Consider the following 16,214-nt stretch of genomic DNA (forward strand, 5'->3'; position numbering starts at 1 on the left):
CATCGGGGATTGTGTTTTCTGGGGGCAAAAGGTGGGGGGCAGGGTGGGCAAATTAAAGCAGAATCAATAGGTGGGGCTTTGTTAATGGAGAAGGCGGCTTGGGCGCCAGTACAGATGGCCGGGCGGGGGAGGGGGGCATCTGGAGAGGATGGAGAAAAGGGGGGTGGGTAGTGCCCTCCCCTTTTTTGACCATAGATGTCATTTGCAAATGTCATCTTGTATTTATCTTTCGTATCTGCATTTGAGAAAAGGTATGATTGTTGCATCTCTGATGCCAACTTCGGAGCTCCTCGGCACTGCCCCCTAGGAAGAGGTGTTCTCAAGTGGACCCTGGAGGTAACCACTTCAGAACCCTCCCCGGCACCCTGCTTTACAGGGGAACATTCTAGACGGGGTGGGAGGAATGTTGGAGAAGGTCGGCAGGCCTCAGACTGGAGACAGTCACCCAGAGAAGGTTCTGGGGGTCTAAAGTCAGACTGGGAAGGGAGAGGGTCGGGTCTGCTCAGTGCAGGTGAGATTGCTGAAGTGGAGAAGTGGAGTCAGACCTGCATGTAAGCACGTGGAATTCCCTCTTTGTATAGTGACTGCTAATGGGGGTTTACGCCCCCTGTGGGTGTGCGTGTGTCCATGCATGCTGATAAATCCTCCTAAAGGCTGGGCAGCAGCACATGGTGGCAGGGGGACAGGAGGAAGCGGGTCCTGTGCCCTGGTTCTCACCATGCGAGACCCTCTGTCCCCTCTGGGCCTGCGCTGCTCTTAAACCTTATGTGATATTGCAAAACGCAGCTCAGTGCGGGAGCCCAACCCTGCCCTGGGGAGGAAAGAAAAGAGGGTTCTAAAATAAACGGGAGAAGGTTTTCAAGAGCCCCCACTTCAGATGCAGGATACACGGCTCTTGTGTTTATTCTTTTGAGGGAATGGAAGGAGGTCCCGGGGGAAGGGCAGTTGTAGTTGTCGGCACAAACACACACCCTGGAACTCAGCCTTTCAGAGGAGAAAATGCCAGAGACTGAAAACCAGCCTTTTTAAAAACATCAATACCTTCTATTTATAGAGCTTGAAAATAGTTTGAAGCCAAAAGCAGTGATAGCCCAATGCTTAAGACTGTCACATGCAGAAGGGCTTGCAGAGGTCTTTGGAACTTCAGGTCAAAGGTCCAGAAATAGACAACTAAGTCTACTCTCTCAAGTTTGCTTTGTGCCCATGGAGGAAGGTTCTTCAAAGTGACCCTAGAAAGCAGCTTTTCTAGCAACTCTGATAAGCATAACTGAACCATCCAGCATGTTTGCTTGGGATAGATTTCTCGAGAATTCTCTGATTCTTTTTGGTAGACTGCGTCTTTTATTTTCCTGAGGAACTCCAAGGTCTTAGAGGAAAGCTCTCAGCACGGGGAGGGAGGGGAGGTCTTTGGCTGCACGTGTTTGCGCCTGGCCGGTCTCAGGGTTGCGGAAATGCTTTCAGCCCCACTGTTTCACGGGAAGATCACCAGACCTTTCCATCAAACAGGAACTTTGCCTCTGGCCCATTTTTGTGTTTTCTTTTGGGAGAGGGTTTGGAAGGTGAGGAGGTTTATCTAATGAAGTCCTGTTACAACACACACACACACACACACACACACACACACTTCCTTGGACAAAGTACTTCTTCGGCAAGGAGATCATCGGGAGTGGTGGGCTCTGTCTGAGTTGGCGAGCCACCGTGGACTCACTTTGGGCAGGTACAGAATCCAGCAGCGACGCTCGATGGGCACAGCCTGGGTCTGAAGGCTCCTGGGTGCTCTCACGGAGACAGCACCCAAAGCTTTCTGACCCCAGGTTCCCATCTAAACCCCCGCCACTCCACAGATGGCCCCTCAGCCATCTGCCCGGGGGGTGCCAGGTCGTCCGATCGTCCCTTTTCCTCTTGCTGGCTGTTGCGCCCTCCACAGGAGCTTCCCCGCAGGCCCCGGGTGTGTCTCTGTCTCGCAGAGTCACCTCCAAGCAGCTCTCACGTTTCCCTTGGTGGGAAGCTGGGTGGACAAGCCTTCCGCACCCTCTGCCTCTGACTCCTAGCCGCGGCTTGGGCTGAAGCTGCTTGGGAAGGCCTTTCGTGTTCTCAGAGTCCTCGGTGCGCTTTCCCCCCTCTTCCCTGCCGGCCTCTGTCCTTCGGGCTCTGCTCTGTCCAGTGTCTGCAGCCAGCTTGGTAACGAACTATTCAGGGACTGAATCCAACAGACTTCCAACCAGAGAAGTCCTGGCCTGGGGGCGGGCAAGGGAGCAGAGCATTGGCCGTTGCACGGTGCTGGGCCCCCTCTCCGGTGTCCACGGCTTCCCACGCCTGCTTTCCCATCTGTCCTTGGACCTACTGCTCCCTATTATTTCACTTCCTCTTTTTCTACCTGAATGTAGGTAGCCGTGCTCCCCGGGTGGCCTCTCCACCCGCAGTGCCCCTGCGGCTTGCCTCCCCTGCTCAGGGAGTCTTGGCTGAGCATGCCCAGGCCCTGCCTCGCAGACTGACGGGGAAGGAAGGAGAAGGCTGAGGAAAAGAGAAGGGGGACCTGGGGAGAGACCAGGCTGGACGGGAAGAGCCCCGTCTTTGGAACATGTCGGTGACCCCGTGTGACGGGAGAACAGTCAAAGGTGAAAAGAGAAGAGGTACCGGCGGGGGACAGGGGACAGGGTGATTTCAGAGTTGGTGCTGCGACCTGAGTCACTGCATATTTTCACCCAAGAAACCATCTCACGTGTGCTGTCGAAGGTGGAGAGCAACAGCCGACCAGCCAGAGACGCCAGAAAGCCGAGAAAGCCGGCAAACCAGGTAGGGGCCGAGAGGATCCGGTGGGGGCCAAGAGGATCTGGTGGGGGCCGAGAGGATCTGGTGGCGTCTGAGCACCGTGGCCATCAACTCCTGACTCAATGCTAGGTTAGCGATGCCCACAAATTGGTCTTCTTTACTTGCTTCTCTGTAGGAAAATCTCAGGGGGTTTGGTTTTCCTGTATTTGATCCTGTGTAGGATGGATATATATACATGAATACATAATTATTTTCATAGGTTTTGTATGTGTGTGTCTGTATATAAACTTCCTCTAGAGTTTCTAGCTATATGAGGAAGTAAATTTAAATAAAGGAATCTGTTAAAAAATGAAATTGAACCTGCTCAGTGAGAGCCTGGACACATGATCTTTCTATAAAGTTTCTCACACACATATAAATAACTAAAGGCAAGCACACGTTAGGATCTGAATGGGTCCCTTCCAAGTTTCAGGCATGGACAATGCGATAGGATTAAGAGGTGGGGTCTCTGAGAGTTGGCGAGGCGTTGAGGGCTGCTGCTGCCTGGGTCTCAGACTTCAGCCTCCAGTTCCATGAGAGACACGTTTGCATTCTTGTAAATTACCCGACCTGTGGTATTTTGTTACAGCAGCACAAACAGACTGAGAGACCATGTGACACCCAATTTGATTGCTGTGCGTCTAGATTTATCTTCCAGCAAAAAAGGTCAGATGCGTTTGTGGTGCAGAGCAGCACATGTCCCACTGACAAGAACTGGAAAGAGGCACAGGTTCCCGAGACTTAGGACCCGCCACCCCCAGAGGAAGTGCTCTGGGCACAGGTGCTCTTCCATTCTTTCAGGTTTAGTGCTTCACCTTGGAAATTTCCCAAGTTGCACACAGGCTGAGAGCAGAATGAGGAAGAGGCAGGAGGAGGGCAGGTCCACAGAAACAAAGGTTGTCTGAGAATGGGCACCACTCATCCCACATGGGGATGGAGCAGGGGGAGGGAGCTTGACCTCATCCTTCCAGCACTGCCTGAGCCCTCAGGTGACATCAGAGCTCCGCAAGGGCCCCAGTCATAGCAAAGGGAACCTCATCTGCACCATGAAATTCACCTCTGGGAGGACAAATCTGTACATTTCAATTGCAGTCCAATATGCTAAGTGTTCTGAAAGAGGATCAAGAGGAAAAGTCTATGGAAGATGTTTGTATCTTAATCCGTGGGTCTCCTTTTATAGGCATCATTTGTGCTGTGAGGGAAAACACAGAAGTAACACAAAACGTAAATGACCTTAACAATATCATATGTTGCAGGATGCAAGAAATATTTAAAGTTGAGGTGCCTCCTGTGGTGGTGCATTCCAGGGCAAGGCAGCCTTGGTGGCCATCAGTGGTCCTCTCATCCACGTCCCCTATTTCTGACTTTGGGACAGGTGTTGGGCTGTGAAAGTGCATCAGTCACAGTCCTACCCTCTGAGAACCCCAGCCTCGTGAGAGAAGGACTAACAAGACCCATGTGGCATGTGTCACCCAAGCCAGAAGACAACGTAGCCTGTGACACTGGAGCCATGCAGGGGTGCTTGGGTCCACCAGGAGGAGTTCTGCTGAACTCACAGAGAGGAGCCTCTTAGCTTGACCTTGGAGATGGGCCAGTGTTGGTCAAGCCTGCCGCCCCTCCTTAAGGGGAATGTAGAGGGACTCCAGGACAGAGTTTCCCCTGGAGAGGAACTCAGAGGACGGGAATTTTAGGTATGGACTCTGCTTAAACACGTCAGTAGAGAATGTGCTGTTTCCTTTTCCTTTCTGTGTAGAAGTCACATGACATGAGACCTAGTCTCTCACTGAGTTTCTGGGCCTTCAGGCACCATGTTGGACGGCGGATCTTCCTGTCCTACTGAATTCCGGACCCACTGAGCAGCCGCACCTGCTCTGCTGCCCAGGACCCCTCCTACAGGGACGTGCCACTTTCTGACATTTGCAACTTCCGCACAGATCTTCACATTGACAGGATTTGCTGCATCTAAGATCCCATCCATGTTGGGTGGCTTTGGTGTTAGGGTGCTCCTCACCCTTCTTTCCTGGCATGACCCCTGCAGAGGTTGCTTCAGGCACAAATGTGTGCAGCTGAAAATGAGACGAGATGATGTTTTTCAAGCAGTGGGGCAAGCCCGGGATGTCCCCTGACACCTGGTGAACCCACAACGATGAGCAAGGAGGGAGACCTAAGCGAGCCTCTGCTTCCTGTGCCTCCTCCCCACCTTCTGGCCACAGAGGGAATAAGTGGTAAGAGGCCAAACACATTCTGTGCACTGCAGATCTCATCTGTAAAACACTGCCAGAACACGCCACCTGTGATATTGCATCTGGAATGTCCCCAGGCCCTGCATGTTGAAACCTTGGTCCTCAGTGTGGCTCACTGGGAGGTGGAAGAACCTTTAAGGGGAAGGGCCTAGTGGGAAGTCTTTGGGGGCTGCCCTGGAATGGGATTAGGGGTTCTGGTCTCCTCCTCTCTCTGCCTTGTGGCCATATGAGGTGAACAGCCTGACCCACCTTGTGTGGCTGCCAAGGTGCTGTCTCACCACGGGCCCCAAAACAAAAGGAACAATTAATAATAGATGGGAATACCTGAAACTATAGGCCCCAATAACATTTCTTCTTTTTAAGTTGAGTAGTTCAGATATTTGTTACAGTAATGGAAAGCTGACTAATATACCACCTTCCAGAACAATTTCAGGGAATAGAGGAACAAATGTGAGGCTAATGGTGGCTTGTTCTATTGGGACAGTCACCTGCCCACCACTAGTACCTGGCTCAAGAGTGTAGCCCATCAAGACAGTTTCCTCCCACTGCGGTATGGACAGGGTGCTCAGTAGGGGGTACCTATACATCATACATATATGGACAGAGAGGGCAGTGTGAGCCCAAGCCCCTTCCCCCTCTGGCACACTGACAAGAGCAGCCATGAGTCCTCTGCACATCTCATTGTGGACGCAGATGAAGGGGGTGGAGAAAACACTTGCATTTCTCTAAATACGTCATTTTGCCCTTTGGAAGCTTAGAATATGGATGAGAGCAGAACACTAACAGGCGTGGTAAGGTGTGGTGTGTCACTGCAGGAGGCAGGACAACGTGGTGGGGAAGGGCTGCCAGCAGGGTCAGGAGTTTAACCCACGCCCGGTGGTCCCCGCTCAGTAAAGAGAGCGCGGATGACAGGGTGGGCAGTGAGGCCAAGACCATGTCAGCTCTTCCATTTCCAATTTGGTCTTTTAAGCCGCTCTCAGGATTGAAGGTTTGGAAGAGGTGACAATGACCAAGTAGCCTCTTGGTTCCACATAAACACTTTGATTTGTTTTATAGACAAAATGTAGCTTTTGGGCTGGGGTTGTGGCTCAGCGGTAGAGCACTCGCCTCGCACGTGTGGGACCCTCGGTTTGATCCTCAGCACCACATACAAAAATAAACAAGTGAAATAAAGGTGTGTGTCCAACAACAGCTAAAATATAAACAAAATATTTTTTTTTAAAAAAAATGTAGCTTTGGCAGAAGAAACCAAGAAGCCAGCTTTTAATAACTCTCCCCTCTTTCATTTCATGACTCACCATTTTAGAATCATGGCAGCCGTGTTCGCAGCTCCACAATCAAGTTTTCTTGTCTTTAACAACTTTAGTTTCCAAAGCTCACCTTGCACTGGGAATGTTCAGTGAGATCCCCAGCAGCAGGGGAGCCAAGGGGATGCATGTCACTTGAAGCAGGTGCATCTCCTGGGCCCGTTTCCAGGTGTGGCTCAGGTCACTGGAGTCCTGGTGTCTGCAGTCTGTCCCACACTGTTGTGCCACACCACCAGGGCTCTGGGCCCTGACTGCCTGTGGGTGGAAGAGTGAGTGGTGAAGCAGGCTGGCCTTCCTCCTCCTCCAGCTGTGTACAGCTGCGGGCACCATGAGCACTTCCAGTTCAGGGCTGTGGAGAGGCCGCGTGGCTTCCCACAGAGGCACCAGGCAGGAGCTGAATGGGCTCTTTAACCCCAGTGCCCTCTTCACACCCGGCTCCTGGAGGAGGGATGGACACTGGCTCCCTGGCCGGTGGCCCCCCAGAGCTCCTGCCATCCATCCGCCCTCTGCACTTCCTTCCGTCCTGACTCACACTCTCGCTCACGTTAGGTCAAGGAGGGCATGTTGAGAGCCACAGCCGAAGGGGCCCCAGCAAACTTCCAGCTGCCAGCATCTTCAAGGGATATGGCATTCGGCAGCAATAGTGTTTGTTCCTTGATAAAAATAGAGAAATCGCCAGTTCTCATCATGCTGTTGGTATATTTTCTCGAGGTAAGCCTTGATGAATTTGTCATTACAATAATTGGGCTTAAGATGGGTCTGATGCAGGGCTGGGGCTGGGGCACAGTGGTAGAGCGCTCGCCTAGCACTTGTGAAGCACTGAGTTTGATCCTTGGCACCACATAAAAATAAATAAAAGGTATTGTGTCCACCTACAACTAAAAAAAAAAAGATGAATCTGATGCAGAACTCTCTAAGTGGTCTTTTTTTTTTTTTTTTAATCTTGAGTGAGAAATGCTGGAGGACTTGTCTGCTTTTGTCTTGGTGAACTTTTCACGACCGTGACCAGAATACCTGACAAGAACAAGTTGGAGGAGAGAGAGTTCATTTTGGCTCATGGTTCAGAGGTCTCAGTCCACAGAAGGCCGACTCCATGGCTCTGGATCCAGGATGCGGCAGCTCCAGGTGGGAGGGCAGGTGGGGGAAGGCTGCTCTGCTCAGGGCGGCCAGAGAAGGAGGGGGCCTCCTGGAAGATGCCCCTTCCGGGGCTCGCCCCAGTGGCCACCTCCTCCAGTCATGCCCCACCTGCCCACAAGAGCCACCCATCAGTCCCTCCCAACCAGGATGGACTGCCAGGTCACAGCCCTCACAGTCCAGTCAGTTCACCTCGGAATATCCCTGCTTCAGCTCGACTTTCATTCAAACCACCAAGTGAAAAATGTCTTACTAGAGGATGACTTTAGGGTCACCATTTGGGGATGAAGAACAAAACTTCTTGTGAACTAAGAATTAAGTCAAAGCGTGGGGCGTTTTGTGTTGGGAAGAGCCCCGTGAAAAGCCCTGTTAATTGGTGAATGGGGATGAGTGGCCGTGAGGTGGGAGTGGTGACCACAAAGGTGCCCTTCCCTGTGGAGCGTCAGCACCCGGAGGATGAGCAGCCCCTTCACTGCTCACAGACGCCAGCTTCCCCGGCTTGCTGTGCTGGACACAGGGCTGTGGTCTCCCTGGGGGCACAACATCAGGCCCAGTGTCACCACATCCAGGTGGGCACAGAAGCCATGGAGCCACCCAGGGGTGGGGGCCGTCCCGGCAGGAAGACCTCTGCCAGTGATGTCTGCTGTAGACCAAAATAAGGTGGCGTCACAGATGGCATGACAAGATGAACAGCAGGCGGGGTGGGCAAGAGTAACAGAGGATGCGTGTGAGTTTTGGTATTGTTTGGACGCAGGACTTTGACCTCAGTGGGGCTCCGTAGCACCTGGACACTGGGTTGGCGTCTGGGTCCACCGCCCACCTTGCTGCGTGCTCAGCTCCTCTGAGACCATCCTGCCCTCCGGCACCCAGCCACATCCCGTCTCTTCTGCTCCAGGAAGCCCCCCGCCAAGCCTCTTTCCTCTTCCTTCGTCACCAACTCCCCCCTCCTGCCTCAGCGCACCACTGCAGAGACATGCCGCCTCCCAGCTTGCCGTGCTCCCAGCCGGGAGCACACAGGCGGCGGGCAGCCGTGCCGGGGATGCCTGCCGGTTCCAGCCCAGCGGCAGGGCCTACCACCAGCAGAGCCTTCCCCGCTGCCCTGCTGCGACCGACGTGCGTCCTGGAGCATTCACTGTCCCTCTCACAAGACTGCCCAATGGTAAAGGGAATCCAGAGCCACACAGAACAGGGACGCCTGGTCATGGCCTGGTGGCAGTTCTGAAAGCCGGAGAGTTTATATTCCTGAAGCTAAGACTGAAGACAGTATTTTCCTTCCTGTTAGGAAAGACCGGACAGATCTTTGCTCAGCTTCCTAGTATCCGTGCCTGGGAAGCTAGTCCATGTCACATGAACTGCCGCCACATTTGCATATTTGCAAATATTTAGATACTGTCTTCTTAATTAAAAAAAAAAAATTCCTCCCAGATTATCAATAGCCACATTCTGAATTTCTATGTTTCAATTCCCCAATTGGAGGTAAAAATGCAGAGGAAAATTGTCTTCAGCTCATGAACTCTAGAGAGAGGTAGAATATTTCCTCAGCACTTTTCTCCTGCAATAATTCAACAAATAACACTACTGCACTCAAGTAGTGACTCAGTCCTGGTCACTGAGGGAATTGCCACCAGCCTTGGAGAATTTTCATGCAATCACTGAAAAACCACTGAGGAAAAATTAGAGGAAGGGCTCCGGCTCCTGGGCCCATGGAAGAGGACCTCACAAATGAGGGGAGCAGAGCCAAAGGGCGTGGGCCAAACCTGCCTCTGAGGGGCGGGGAGACAAGGATGGATCTCTGATGAAGGCCGACAGACAGGTGCGCTGGTAGCAGAAGCTCAGTGGTCTTTAAAAGGCAACTGGAAACACAGGAGGAGGAGAAGATCCAGAGGCACAGAAAGCACGAGGGGGACATCGATGACCTCAGGACGGGGCCGAGGGAGGTCAGGAAGACCACTGGGCGGGTGGGTGCCCTTCTTGGGGGCAGGGGAGGGTAGGCCTGACCAAGGGACTCCTGCCCTGGGGGCAAGGCACCAGAACCTTCCAGCAAGGGCGAGCCTGCTCACCTGTGGGGTTTCCCTCACGTGGCGGTCCCTGTTCTGGGGCACTTGCGTTGTCACTGAGCCTGGGGTCTCTTCTCCCTGAGCTCCTGCCCCCTCCGGGCTGCTTTGCCGGGAGCAGGGCAGCCCCTCTCCTGGCCCAGGCTGGCTGCCCCTCTTGCTCATTATGGACTGTCCCAGCTGCCCTGACCTCATCTGTCGTGCCTCTCATGTAGACCAGCACGCTCACCCAGGTACTACCTGAAGCACAGCACCCATCAGGACTCCTCAGCTCAACAAGCCAACGGCACGACGCCTCTGAGGGCCCCCTGTCCACCATCAGTCCACACCCCTTGCGGGTTAGTTAAGAGCCCTGCAATTAAGCCTGACATCTCCTTTGGGCCTTAAGTCATTACTTCTTTACGAGCTTTCTCCCTTCTCTTCTGCACATAGAGGAAGAGAAGGACCACCTGCGAACCGGCTGACTACCTTGGGCCACCTTCTAGATGTGCCTTCGCTCGGCTTCTTTGCTTGCTGGATGCACTTGCTCTTCTCATCGATTTCTGTCAGAATTTTGCTGCCCTCTCAACTGTGACGCAGGCAGCCACCTTCTTTATGGAGGCTCCCTGAGCCCCGGCCACTGTGAACCAGGAGGGCTGCTCCTGGCCTGGGTGGCCGTGAAGCCGCTCACCACACGTTCCGTCCACTGGCGCTCTCAGGTGCTCCTTGGGAAAGCCCCCGCCGGCGAATCGGCTCAGAGCGTGCGCCTTACATAGGCCAGGCTGCCACAAAGCAGAGAGAAAGTTTTAAAAGACCAATTAAATAAGAAAATTGCTTGTCCTGTGCTCTCTGTCAAGTTCCACACACACAGGTGAAAGGTGACTTTTGCTGGGACATGACCATCCAAAAAACATGAGCGTCATTTTGTTTTGCTGTATTTCATACAAATCATGCGGGAACATTTGTTTCCTGACCGCCCCAGCTTACAATGTAAATTCTTATTTTTGAATGCATGTAAAGATGGGGGGAAAGGCTTTTGAGTGATTTTTAAAAGTCCGTCTTTAAAAACTGCATCAGGAGGGTCCAATTACGGCATGGAGAAAGGCACTAAGAGAAACTGTGGTAACCAGGCTGACACCCCAACTCTCAGGCCATGACTTAAAAGCGGGTTCCGGTTACCACCTTTCTCTTGTCACTTGATGGTAAATGACACTTATTGAAAACATAATGAAAAGAAAGTGTTTAGTCACTGGCAATGACCTTTACCATGCAAAAGCCAAAGTTTAAAGGTAAATGCATTCTTCATCTCAGGAACTGGAATTCCAGCATCAAAACACGTGGTTTCCACCTCTGGAGCCAGGGTGACCCCATCAATTACAGGTGACATTATGTTTTCAACAAATACAAATTGTTTTGCTTTTAGACTTAAAAGCTCCTAAAGTGAGTGTTCTATTCGAAGTGAGAACAGTTCTGCGCAGCTCAGGTCCTTGAGTCACGGGAAGAGCTGCAGTGGTATGGCACCACCCAGGTACAGCGCCATGGTGGACAAGGAGGATAGTCTCTTGCCAGTTCCAGAAGACACTCAGCCAGCAGGTTGGGAGGGAAGAGCTTGATGCCCGGGGCCAGGGCTTCTTGCTTTACCCCTTTTTGGGGGGGTGAGGGAGTGGGAGATGTACTAGGGATTGAACTCAGGGGCATTCAGCTACTGAGCCACACCCTGGCCCTACTTTGGATTTTATTTAGAGACAGGGTCTCACTGAGTTGCTTAGCACCTCACTGTTGCTGAGGCTAGCTTTGAACTTGTGATGCTCCTGGCTCAGCCTCCCAAACCACTGGGATTATAGGCTTGTGCTATCGTGCCTGGCCATTTTCCCCTCTTTTGGTGGACATCACTGTTTGGCAGACACTTTCCCACTCAGAGAGGCAACCTAAGGGTCTGTGAAGACCGCAGGCTCTGGCGAGACTTGGCGCTGGGTGGAAGAGTCTCTTTGGCACCTCAGCAGTGGCTTGTTAAGACTGGCCAGGCTTCCTTCTGAGCTACTGTGGACTTGGACTGCCTTGCTGGGCATGTGGTTTAATGGAAAGGGGCACCATGTCTGCAGTAAAAGTCCCCAGACTCAGATCCCGGCTCACTGATCTTTTGGACAAACATCCACTAGGCTCCGGCTGCCATCCTGCACTCCCATTGGACTTCACGGCCACCCGCCATGGTTTCACGTTCACTGCTGAGGAAACGGAGGTAGAAAGACACTGCGTGAGAGGTCCGGCTCAGAGGGAATGGAGAAGCTGTGATCTGAACTGGTTCCACTCCCTCCAGAAGTGTCCTTCACCATCAATGACTGAACAGCCCCTGACCAACTGCATGGCTCTGTGCAAGTCACAAACTGGCCATAGATGCCCAGCAGAATGTCCCTTTTCTCATGGGGAAAATGACCATTTCCAGGCATGAAAATACTGGTCAGGAGAAAGGCAGAGGTTCTTGACAGCATGGCTGACCACTACGAGGTCATCTGTTAGTTTAACAAGTAGGGAAGAGGGGAGTTGGCAAGACAGGCCCAGGGTGGACTTGACTCTATCCTCAGAGCCTCCCTACTGTGGCATCCAAGGCGCAGCAGGCACTTGGACACTCTCCCCAGCCCAGGGTCTGATGGGTAAGTCCATATGACAGAGCAGCCACAACAGGAGTCTCAGCTTTCAGACGCATCATGGTGACATATTCAGAGATGTCATCTCACATAGAGGTCAGTAGATGCTCTGTGAATCATCTAGGTGGGCATGGGCAGCATGCTTTGCTCTGGCTTCCCAGCAGCCAAGTAAAAGATGAACACAGGCAGTCCCGACCTCTCAAGTTTTGATCAATGATTATTCTGCTTAATGATGGTGTAAAGCACACCAGGGGTCCCATTGTTTTCACTCTTAGTACAACATTAAAGGAATACATGGGCTCTTCAGCACTTCATTATGCAGCAGGTTTTGCCTTGGAGGAATTCGCCCAACTTGGTCTAATGCAAGTGTTCTCAGTGTGTTACGGTTAGGCTGGGTTAAGCTACGAAGTTTGGTTGGCTGAATGCATTAAATATATCTCACGATGGGCTCACGATTGTAAGGTCAAGGAGCATCTGCACACTATTCACAGTGGGAGAACATTAAACAGACAGTAGTAAATAGCCAGATAAGAGGTGCACATGTGCTCTAACTTTTATATGTGAGTAGAATGCTCCTATGGGTCCTCAAAAAAGTAAGTGTGAAATTATGGGGACTTCTACATACTAAGTTTCAGGAGGCTAAGTTTTAAAATACCCATCAATGCAGTTTTGTGGAACATTGAAGCAGCGTGGCCCGCTTGATGATCTGCCTGGGTTCTGGTAGGAATCAGAACTGTGGACTTCCATTGTCAAGGACAATCGCAGCTGTTCCCCTTCACCTGGCAGGGAAGGCGGTAAGGACAGGTAAGCACCCCAATAGCCAAACACAGAGCCAGAACCCACAGAGCTCAGAGACCCCAGTCTCGCTCATGGTCTGACCCAGGCTGTGCCACCATGCAGGACCACCCTGGCCACGGCCAATCTGAAACTGGCATGGAGATTGGCCACGAGCTGACTTCAGGCACAAGAAAAGCTGAGGCTCCACAGAGATGAAGCCCTTACAGCAGAGACTGCTTCCTTCCCAGGAATCAAGGATCTGTGGGCTGCTGGATTCCCTAGCTGACTACCTGGTCAGCCAACTCTTCCTTAAGGCTAGTTTGTCCAGGAATCATGCTAGGCATGTGGGCTAAGGCAGTGCCTGACCTCAGGGAGCTTATGCTGTAGCCAGGAAATCAAGACGATGTGCAATCCTCTAAAGCCCGTTGCCCAGGGAGTCAGGAGAGCGGGGCTGAGGAAGGGACTTTAAGGGCAAAGTCCTTCAATGGAGGAAGCAAAAATGAGTAAGAATCAGCCAAGGGCCGACAGATGATGGGCGGGGAAGAGGGCGGCCAGGCAGAGGGCCGGAAGGAGTGGCTGCCTTGGCGGAGGTGATGGAACTCCCAGCCTGGAAGGCGTGGGAGGAACAGTGGCTGTTTCAGAGAAATTCAGGAAGGGAAAGAGATAAAGAAGAGCCCAAGAAAGGAAACAGAACACAAAATCAAACTGCCACCGAGTGCCACTAAGTCTAAAAATAAACGGATGGAAAATAATTACCTGGAAAAACGCAGCGAGGAAGGCCAGCCCTGAGGAAGGAAGGCAGGAGAGGGACAGACATGAAGGTGGACGTGAGACCCAGCCTTGATCAGGGTGCACGAGACAAGAAATTGAGATTTGAAAAATGCAAATATAGCACGAACGTAGAAGGTCACAGTCCCCCTTTCTGTAGCTGGCCGTCCATAGTGCACACAGGTTGTAGCAACCAGCTCTGACTCTGGTTGAAAGTTGGTGCCCTGCTTTGGGCTTGGGTGACCTTGCTGTTCTGACTGCTCACCTGCGCCCTGTATAGTGTGGATGTTTCTGGGCAAGGCCATCGGCTTCCGCACGCAGCAGGTGCTAAGGCAGGCAGGGTGACCTGGCTTGCCGTGTGCAGTGCAGCCCAGGGCTCCTCCAGGCTCCTCTGGCAACAGGAGCTGGAAACAGGGGCTGAAACCCAAGCAGTTCAGGTTGGTTTGAGGGACACCACTTGGTTCTCTAAGGGCCTCTTGGGAATGGCTCGTCCACGTCCACTGCAGGTTGGGTCAATCACCTGGCAGCCAGGCAAAAGCCGCGAAAACCCATGGACACGGGCCCGGGAACTTCCATCAGAGAGACGGGTGCTGGAAGTGGTGGGATGATTCTCGCTGGGAGCGAGATGACTGACGGTGAATGTGAAGTGACTCGGCAGGGAGAGGTGAAGCGGTCGCGTACCTGGTGGGTCTGATTTGTCAGCCACATTCCAGCTCCTGATGTTGCAAGGGGCACCATGAGACAGCACCCAGGGGGATTCCTACCTGTGGACGGGGTGGGGCTCAGGATGGCCAAGCCCTGGGGTTGGCTTCCCTACACAAAGAGGTCGATTTGGGGAACAGATAGGGACAACTAAGTTGTCCTATTAAGTTGAGGTGGCTTGGCATTCAGTTGAGGCGGCTTGGTTTCCCCCACTGTCACAGACCAGCTGTATCCAGTAGGAAGGAAAAAGCCAGGGGGTCCCACTGCTTGGCTTTGTGTGCAGAATCTGGAACCATGTGGCCCTGTGGCTCTGGCCTACTATGCGTGTCTGGGGTGCCACGGGGGCCCTGTGCTCCGGCTCTAGCCTGGGGCTCCGCCGAGCCACAGACACAGGCCACAAAGGGCGGAACTAAGCCTATGCTTCCAAATGCTAGTTCTGCACCATCGAAGAATTTCTCAGCTAAGAGGAGGAAAAGCCCGATGGCAGGGCATTCCAGAGAGCCCCTGAAGGAGACGGACGAGGGACTGGCCTGAGCACAGGTGAGGATCAGCACTCCCTCCCAGGGATGCTGCTCCTGGGGCCAGAGAGCTGCCCCCTCCAGCCCCCTCTTGAAGTTCTTGCAGGGTTCCTGGGTCTTCACCATGACGTGGTGGGCGAGAGGTTTTCACAGAAGCCACACAGAGGCCCAGGCTGCCCGAATGAGGGCTCTGCAGGCTCGTAGCTGAGTGTCAGGTGCTGAGTCATGGTGAGTTTGAGAAGCACAGGTACATGGGACAGTGGCAGGCTGGGCTTCCTGTACCTCCTCGTTGTTTCTAACCCCAGGCTCTCTGAGCAATCTCTGATACTGCGCACCTACCTCAGGGACTTGGAATCCCATCCCCTCTGGCCTGCAAGGTAGACCCAGCATTAATCAAGGAACACCATCCCCCACAGTGGACTCTGACTCATCTTTGAAGACACAGAAGTGTCCCTCCCCAGGAAGACTTCCAGGACCTCCCCCCCCCATTTTCTCATTAGTAAGTGTGTAACAGTTGTGATCATGTAGTTATAGATGGTCAATGTGGTTGTGTGTCTTTCCCAACTGGACTGAGGCAGGTACTGACTACCTCCTGCTGAATTTCAATACCTAGCACAGACCTGCACAGATAGACATGCAAAATGTGCTAAAAACATAAACACAACACTGCATCGTGAGTATACTCTCCAGCCTCCTATCATGGGTTGAACTATGTCTCCCTCAAAGGTGTGCTGAAATTCTCACCCACAGTCTTCGTTGTTCATGCATCAACTACGTTTGGAACTGGCACTGCTGCAGACACTAGAGTTGTGAATTTAAGAAGATAAATGTGGATCACTCTAATCCCCTCTGGCGCAGACATGAGCAAGATTATGTGGAAACAGAGAGGAAAGGGCAACTGATTTTGCCTTAAATCTTTCCCAGGCATTTCACCTCACTGTCCGAGGAAGCTGGCATTGTCACCTTTGGTGTGTGACTGATGAAGAAGACTAGGGGAGACGTGGTCTCCAGGGTCACACAGCCACATCCACATCCAGGTCAGCATGCCCGGGGCTTCCCACGCACCACCCTGCACCTGTGCTGCAGCCTAAGGCAGACCACTCGCCGCGTGAGGTGGGAAAGCCACTCTCCAGGAAAAGCTGGCGCTGCTATAGGGTGAAGGAGTTTGCTAGTTGAGATTGAGTCAATGCTACAACCAGGACTGTTTCTCTTTATTTCCCTGAGCTCCTCCATGACTTTCTCCTGAATCTAAGAGAAACAGAGGCGAACAATCGAC

The 16,214-nt window shown here is 52.6% G+C and overlaps 1 long non-coding RNA gene across 3 annotated transcripts; it reads left to right on the forward strand.

The window, feature by feature from the left end:
• The first annotated feature begins 181 nt into the window (after nt 1–181).
• Nucleotides 182–15,339, forward strand: LOC125616031. Of its 3 annotated transcripts, none has more exons than XR_007346635.1 (5): nt 182–2,796; nt 4,187–7,072; nt 7,310–7,486; nt 9,017–9,020; nt 9,982–15,339. It is a non-coding gene; the product is annotated as an uncharacterized LOC125616031 (long non-coding RNA). The 3 variants fall into 3 exon arrangements; XR_007346636.1 differs by having other exon boundaries at nt 182–2,618; nt 2,711–7,072; XR_007346634.1 differs by having other exon boundaries at nt 182–7,072.
• The last annotated feature ends 875 nt before the right edge of the window (nt 15,340–16,214 follow it).

This window comes from Marmota marmota, unplaced genomic scaffold (genome assembly GCF_001458135.2).
Source record: "Marmota marmota marmota unplaced genomic scaffold, marMar, whole genome shotgun sequence".
NCBI lineage: Eukaryota > Metazoa > Chordata > Mammalia > Rodentia > Sciuridae > Marmota > Marmota marmota.